This window comes from Triticum aestivum, chromosome 7D (genome assembly GCF_018294505.1).
Source record: "Triticum aestivum cultivar Chinese Spring chromosome 7D, IWGSC CS RefSeq v2.1, whole genome shotgun sequence".
NCBI lineage: Eukaryota > Viridiplantae > Streptophyta > Magnoliopsida > Poales > Poaceae > Triticum > Triticum aestivum.
This window is the reverse complement of record NC_057814.1, coordinates 563643072-563651243: the sequence shown is the minus strand read 5'-3', so window position 1 is coordinate 563651243 and position 8172 is coordinate 563643072. Positions and strand designations below refer to the sequence as shown.

General features: G+C 40.9%; 1 long non-coding RNA gene across 13 annotated transcripts; it reads right to left on the bottom strand.

Moving 5' to 3' along the window:
* Positions 1–280: 280 nt before the first annotated feature.
* Positions 281–5466, bottom strand: LOC123169055 (uncharacterized). 13 transcript variants are annotated; one of them, XR_006484634.1, is made up of 6 exons: positions 5026–5466; positions 4043–4893; positions 1302–3889; positions 1114–1183; positions 890–1020; positions 281–666 (listed from the first exon to the last, which is right to left on the bottom strand). It is a non-coding gene; the product is annotated as an uncharacterized lncRNA (long non-coding RNA). The 13 variants fall into 13 exon arrangements; XR_006484632.1 differs by having other exon boundaries at positions 890–2031; positions 2637–2728; positions 2841–3889; XR_006484630.1 differs by having other exon boundaries at positions 890–3889; positions 4043–4126; positions 4213–4324; positions 4753–4893.
* Positions 5467–8172: the final 2706 nt, after the last annotated feature.

The window sequence follows — 8172 nt, the reverse complement described above, 5'->3', positions numbered from 1 at the left end:
TGGCGTTTTACGGTTGGGGACCCTAGTAGCTTTCGTGCTATGGGGTGGTGTTGCTCCACTCAGATCCTATGTATCCTGCATTGGGTGTGTGCGTGTGCTATGGTAGCGTGAGTTTGTATCAGATTGCTGATGATCTTTTCGGGTAATGCTTGGTTGATGCCTACATAAAATATAAATAGGCGTACATGGGACTGATGGACTCAAAATAAATACTCTCTCCATCCTTAAATAAAACTAGATGACCAGTTGCGCCAATGGCGCAAAGGCCGAGAGTGAACCAAGTATTCAAACCACCAGTCATAAAATTCTTGAAGCATTAGGAAATAGAAACTTAGATATGATTGTTCATACATAGTGTCATAAGCACATTAGATTGGTCCATGACAGCTAATTTACATTGCTTTTAAAAACCAAGCTACATAGGAAGTGATGCATCATATAGATAACTCTGGCCATTCAACTTACAGCCACTAAGATACGGGGTGATTAACATAAGATGACCTCGGCGTCTAAGCAGCTCTTCATGGTGGGTGTGTTTGGTGGGCCGTCATTGCCCAAATTACAAATGCCTTCCATATCATCGTCCAATCTTCTGTAGAATGCCCTCTTATTTGTATCGTCTTCCATGTAGAAGCTGTAGAATAACCTCTAAAATTACAAAAGAATCTGCATTTGAATAAACCAACGGTTATATTCTACTTAAACTGAGACTTATATGCATGATAATTTTTTTAGAATCGCTATGAGAGAGATTTGAACAATTATAATAGCAAACTGGGTGGCGTATTCAATTGTATCAACGGAAAATATATTATGATCTCTGATCTACAGCAGTGTGCAAACAAGCAACAACCAATGAAGGAAGCGGACGCTGATAGAAATGACAAACCCAAGTAAAGGAAGGATGGCAGTCGGATAGACATCTCTGTTGCTGCTCATCTCTGTTTATTCAGAAGTGACGACGTACGTATATATATCTTGTAAGCCCAACTCTATCTCGAGCATTGCCCTCTGCTGAACCTGCACATGAAAAAGCTAACAAATGTTCTTATTGTTGTTCTGCCTCAGTATGCAAGTTATGAAAAGAAAATATTAGGAATGAGGAATAACAACCTGGTGAACAACTTGAACTGAAACTTAAATTCATTACAGGACTGCAGTTACATAACACCTCAGTACCTTACTGGGCATTACAATGTTATTATGCAAAACATAATAATAATAATAATAATAAAATTATGAGTGAAAGATGTGGACCACGTTACTAATCACATAGACATTGAATGGAGTAGGAACCAAACCTTTTAGTCTGCTAGAAGATACATTGGGTGAACAGTTATGATTCTGTTTCTACATCTCCCTTTGAAGCATTAGCACAAGATTCAGAAATAGAATCATATTTTCTTAGTGCTTTGAACCCTGGTTTCAGAATGATTCTCAAAATACAAATGTCTGGAGACCAACAACAGAATGAACAAAAAACACTTCAGTATTGACAGAGGCTTCTCTACGTAAATCAGGACAAATCCAAATCAAATGTATAGAGAAATAATACAAAGACCAAACTTTGCGGTTACTGTTCCAATGCATTATCAACAACCTGGAAGCGACATCATTGATATAATCTTGAAAAATGAACTGATAAGCTTATAAACATGCAAAGAGTCTGACAAGTTATTCCGTTGTAACAATCTATAGACATGAGGAGAATATCAAGCAAGGCCACCCAAAGAGTTAAAACTTAAAACATCAAGCATTTGAATGCTATGTATGCTGAAGAACTGAATCAATTTAAGAACTGATATATTGCTAGATTATAGGAGAGGGACAAAGAGGCTTAAACCTGTAATTGTAATAGCGTCAATGACAATGGAGAGGAATAGAGTAGCATCTAACCGTTGTGAGTGGGAATTTTAGAAGGTGTCTTCCGCTGACGGTTGCAACCCTCGATGTTGCATGTCTCTGCCTTGCCCTCCCCTCCCCTCACCATGGGACATCCTCCACTTCGGCCAGGCCTCGCCTCTCGTGCTCCTTACAAACAAAATTCACTTCACCTAGAGTGATAAATCTAAAGGTAAAGAACACATAACATTTCAGCATATATTGTCAAACACAAGTCCGGTGCTCGTCCCATAAAATCATTTCCAGATAGTGATGTATATGTGCACGATTATTACTAAGTTGTTTTAGCCTCCTCTAAAATCATGTGTAATACGTAGTGATAATATCAGAATGTAGCCTCCTAGGTAAAGTAATTATTTTAGTAAGGGAAAAGTAAAAAGATATCAACATGTAAACCAACATTACTATCCAAGAGAATGTAGCCGCTGATAATATGAATGGAAGCAAACTTAGTATTTTCTCTGCCATCACTACTGATTTTCCAATTTGTTCATGCTCTCCAAATAAGAGGCAAGAACCATGGCTGATGTGCCCATCAAGGTTCCGACCAAAAATCAATTAACGACAAACCGTAAACTACACATATACGCTAGAGGGATCTATTACTTACTTCCTTTATGTCACCATGCTATGCAAATCGTTCAATACTATTACTTGTGCTTAAACTGAACTTCTATCAGAAACATATACAACCTTGTAGCCGAGGAGCGACTTCATAGGTTGAATCTATTTACCTGTCAACCATTATGTTCCCTTCTGGGTGAACTATAATATAAGGTATTGCTCCATACAAGGCCTCATAATGATAACCGCAAAGGTAAACACCCTGAAACACACATATATAGGTGTAGAAAATGATTAATCAACACCATTTTGGTACTAAAAATTTTATTTAGTGGAGCAAGGAAAATAGGGAGCATAGATGAAAATGTTCATACAAGAAGACCGTCATCGATGGGGAGCGAAAAAGAGTTCTGCATTTCGAGAGGAAAGCCTGCAAAAATGTATAAAAAAGATGGACTCTTGACCTGTTGCCATGTCCTCGGTATCGAGTGCCATCGCCATGACCGAGTAAAACAAATGTATCCTATCCCAGCTTGACTGGATCTATAGATTCCCAAGGAAACAGTACAAACCTATACTATACCAATATAGTGGTGTAAACTAAAATACTAAAAAAGAATCATAGCCCATTCCAAAACGACTACATAGACATACAAACATTTTCCGGAGAAACATGTAAACTAAAACATCCAACAAATGGTTGAATCATGAATATGCAAAGCATATTGCTGACAAGACCCACCATGCAAACGGTCATCATAAATACTTTTGAAGCTTGTTTTCTGACCATACCAACATAACTGAATATCAAGATGATCAAGGCAAACAAATTATTAACAGAACCATGTATGCTTGTGCAGCTAATCAGGCATCTCTCTAAAACAGATCAGCGAAGATAATTTGCTCCCAGAATCATATGTTCTAATGCAATGAATGAAACATCTATATCAAACAGCCACTGAGAAAACATTTATGAAGTGTAGCCGATAAGGATTTTTGTTGATGCTCTCAAATTCTCTCTGCCTGATCACAACAACTGCTTTAACCCAGACGAATGATAGCCCTGTATGTCATATAAGGTAACAAGAGTGAAGTGGATAAGGATTTTTTTTGTTAAACAAAACATAGTTTACACATATTTCGTCAATTGCTTTATTCAGAACATCAACAAGACACTCAAGATGCTATGTATACTGGCAACCATCTAATCCAACAAAAAAAATCAACAGCAAGCCCCCTTAAGAAGCCAGCTGGCATATTTTTATTTTATAGATAGTAAAACATAAGCATTAGCATTCCTTTAAGGACGAAAATGAAAAAAGAGAGGATTGAAACAGTTAATGGAAGAAAGAACCACCTTTTTTTGTCAAGCCATTCCTTTTCAGCGAACCTTTGTTAGGCAAGCCTTGTGGCATCTGTAACCCTGAAATTTAATAAACCTGTGATATATATGTGACCCCTATAATTTAGTAAACCAGTGATATCTATGGCCCTAGAAGATACTGTAACATTTTGTAATGGAATATACGATAACATTGCGAAGAAAGCGTGTAAATAATAAAATCAACATACTTACTTTGAAATGCATAGATATTGTTCACAGCCATATTCTCATACCCACAAAGTAGCATGAACTTCAGTATCATTAGCATTGCCAAATCTGCAAACAGGAGAACTAATCTCGTAAGAAACTTTTCTTTACACTCTGCCTGTGATATCTTGTTGTATGCCATTCCAACTGTGAACCTGTCCAGTTGCTGACGCAAAGTAGCTGCCATTTATGTGATTTACATTCCCATATGCAGTTAACTCATGCCTGCGGATATTACATCTTGTCTGGACCAATTGCTTAACCCTTCTACAAAATGAGGATTTTTGATAATAGTCTCAATTCCTCTTGGTGATTCTCCTTCAAATGAAAGACTAACAGGCCAAAAGCATCTCAAGAAAAGAACATGATTGCATACTGCACATGTAAGAAAATGGCTATATGGATAACTGAGAACGAGTATGAATGCATATTCATGCTGAAATTTGCGGAAATTAACAAACAAAGACTTAGTAAAATCGATGGTCTGCACCAAAAACATTATAATGTAAAGACTATCAGAACTCCTCAATGGCCCACGCATAACATGCAGTAAGTTTTCTCTGAATTTTGTTCTTAAAATTACATGATGGCGAACACTGCAGGCCAGCAAGAGAACTGATGAACTGCTTGGTATACAACATCTAGTCAAGTGCCTCGAATATTCTATCGACAAATAGTCCAAACAAAAGGTTTACCTGATTGTAGAATTTCATTGAGAAATTCCAAAATTGTAATTTGAGACAAGATCACTGGCCAAGTCAAAGCGCTTAACCAGAATCTCATTAACAAATTCCAAAAAACACAAATAGTCAGGACAGTGTTGTTGCAACAAAATCCTGCGAGATAGAAATAAAGGTGTAACCACCATAAGAACAAATTAGCTCATGAACACATCATAAAACATGACAGGGTAAATACTGCCCAAACAAAGTACAGAGAAAATAGAAGAAGCAAAGAGAGAGGAGCACCTCCACAAAATTCTGAAGGAAGACGTCTTCCACTCCTAGAGCTTCTCGAGCCAACGCCCTCATCCATGAGATGAGACGAAGAGGAGAGACGAGCTGCTCCTGCCGCCGCCGCCATCTCTCTCTGCCCAGCACCCTGGAGCGCCGCCTTCCTCTCCTCCCCCAAGCACTCTCCTGCCGAGGACGGGTCGAGGCCGACGGGCACCGGCGGAGCACGGGGCGAGGCTGCTACTCCCCTCCTCCTGTCGAGTCCTACTCGAGGGCAAGCTCCTCCTGCCGAGTCTCGAGGGCGAGCTCCTTCTACCGAGGCCGGATCGAGGCCGACGAGCGTCGGCAGAGCACGGGCCGGCCGAGGCCGAGGCGGCGGCGGTGGTAGAAGTGGAGGCGGACGAGGACAAGGCGGCGGTGGCAACAGGAGAGGAGGCGGTTTGCAGGGGCGCGGGCTAGGTCTGGCTGCTTTTGCTCTTTTCTCTCACTGCCGCTTCCCCTTTTCTTTTCTCTCGTGCCCGCTCGCCCAGGCCGCCCGCTCGCTCGCTAGCCGCGCACCCACGAGACCGATAGATGGGCCCGCCGCGGCTGAAGCCGAGGCGCCGCTGCTGGGTGCAAACGAGGACGGTAAAAAAACGCCCTGCCAACCCACGAACGTCCCTGCCAACCCACGATCGATCGATGGCCCATGCTTTCACCCGGACACATGCACGCACACACCGTGTCGCTGCTAGGCTGGCCCGCGCGCAAGGCTGGCCCATTCGTCAGTCGCTCTAACCCAATTACTCAACTTACAGAAGAACGAGCACCCAGATTTTTACCACAGCGATAAAAGTACGATGCCAACAGCCAGCGAGGCGAATCGAGCGTGCACGATCATTTTGAAACCACGAGGGCGCTGGAATGACGGGTACTCTAGGAGGGTGGGTTTATATGTTCAATATAAGACTTTTTTACACTATGATAGTGTCAAAAAACATCTTACATTTCGAGACGGAGGAAGTACTTCTCAAACATCATAAGAATATTCTGCTATTTTTTTTAGCTAGCATTGCTACGTAGGGAAGAAGGAGATTCATAGCTGGAAGCACTGGAAAATAAAAGTAAATCTAAGTACAACTCATGGACATGGCTCAACAATGTGTGGGACGTCGACCGTAACCTGTAGCAAAGGTCGGCGCCAGAACACATCAACGACGGTCAATAAGCAGTGGATTGTTAAAGGATCAAGAACACCAATGAACGTTACATTGGCATGGAATAGCTAGCTGACGCGGGATCTACACCGCCACCATGACCCTGCTCCGTGCATGAAAGCGGTAGAGGACGGCGACGTTGCACCAGACTGAAGAAATCTCTCAAAATATGTTGTGTCGTCAATCAGACACTAAACTAATGATGGAGACAACTGTCAAGTAAATTATCAAATGGATCCGGCTGCTGTGTTATTTTGCTCGGGTGTACGTTCATCGACCTCAAGTTTATTTATCGATACACTTGCTATCAGTGGATGCCTATCACATACACATACTCATTGACACATACATATGGCACAATGAACTAACAAACACCACACGTACACATTCACACATGTTACTATTCCAGTGAACTGGTCATAACTAGTAATGCATCCATGCTTAGCACATTTCTGATTATGCTAACTAAAAGTCATAGGTGTAACTAACAACCTACCTCTGAAGGGGACGTAAATATGAAGGCCATTTTGGAGGATTTACCCAAAAACATGGTATATTAGCTTCAGTCATACTGATCTTTGCAGGTACATTTACTCTGAAGTTGTGACTGTCTCTGCTTTTTCTTTACCTGAGCCAGTCTGCATTTGCATTCTGCGTGTGAATACCCACAAGCGTCATATTCCGTGTAATCCAGGAGAATATCAAACAGTCATAACTAAATATCATCATCTCATATTTCAACTTCGCTAAATGCCTAGTCCTGCACCTTTTTGCATCCTGATACCTCTCATGGCTAGGTAATTGCTGAAGTGGCCAGATATCAAACAGGGCAATTTGCTCAATATGTTGGAGAAGTGGAACCGGCAAACCCTAAACCTCAATTGATTCGTCGTCTTGATTATGATGGATAGTGAGGCATATATAGGATGGTCTAGCAAGAGACCGGTCAGGATGCTATAATAAAGGAGATGTTGGCAAACTATGACAGCAAAAGTAAATAGAGAAGCATTAACATTTCTTAAATACTCATCTCTTCATTCTTCTCTAGTACCAAATGAGATTTTGAACGAAACCTTTGGGTGCTTCTCAATTTGATGTTGAATCATCTTAAAGGCATTAACACAAAAAGAATAACCATGTAACATTGCACCCTTAAGGTAGTAGATTTTTATTAAAGTGGTATCTGAAAAAAAACACATTTATTACATAGTATGAAAATTTAATAAGCTGAAAAAACACATTTATTAAATAGTATGACAATTTAATAAGCTGATTCAGTATGACAATTTTATTAACGCATTAAGCTGAGAAAAAATAGTAAACTCAGCCTCTACAACGACATGATGATAAAACATAAAAATGCACACAGTCACATACCATGTGCATTTAAAAAAAATTAGCGCGTGCAAAAAAAACTAAAAAATAAAATAAATTATAAGAAAAGAATTGACCACCTAGCTTCTCGAGGGCCAACCTGCTCCCCCTCCTCCCATCCTATATGAAGTAATATCTGAGTATCACTCAGTTTTTGGGCCATAAACATATCAAAAACCAGCCCAAAGCTCCTAGTTTCACTACCCTTAGCACTGCCCCACCACGGATTTAGCCCAAAGTCGTGCCACTTCAACAAGCTCCTCTTTTCTCCATGGCGACACTACAAATTCCGTATCAGGAGAATGAGCGTGGACTAAGACCACCTTTTGAAGCAATCCACTGAATCTTGATTCAGAAGTCCATGATACTATCTCTTCGCTTAAAAATGGCAGATCATTACCCAAGTGCTCCTCCCCACCACCAAACAAATTGTCGTCAACAAAGGTGGAGCACTCTAGATCCGATCTTGCAACCATCGAAATGCGCTCCACCACGTCGCCCGTCAGGAGTTGCTAGCGAAGACTGCTGAACTGAACCAGGCCAGGCGTGCCGAGTTGCTAGGGCATTGAGGACATTGGTTTATAGAATGATT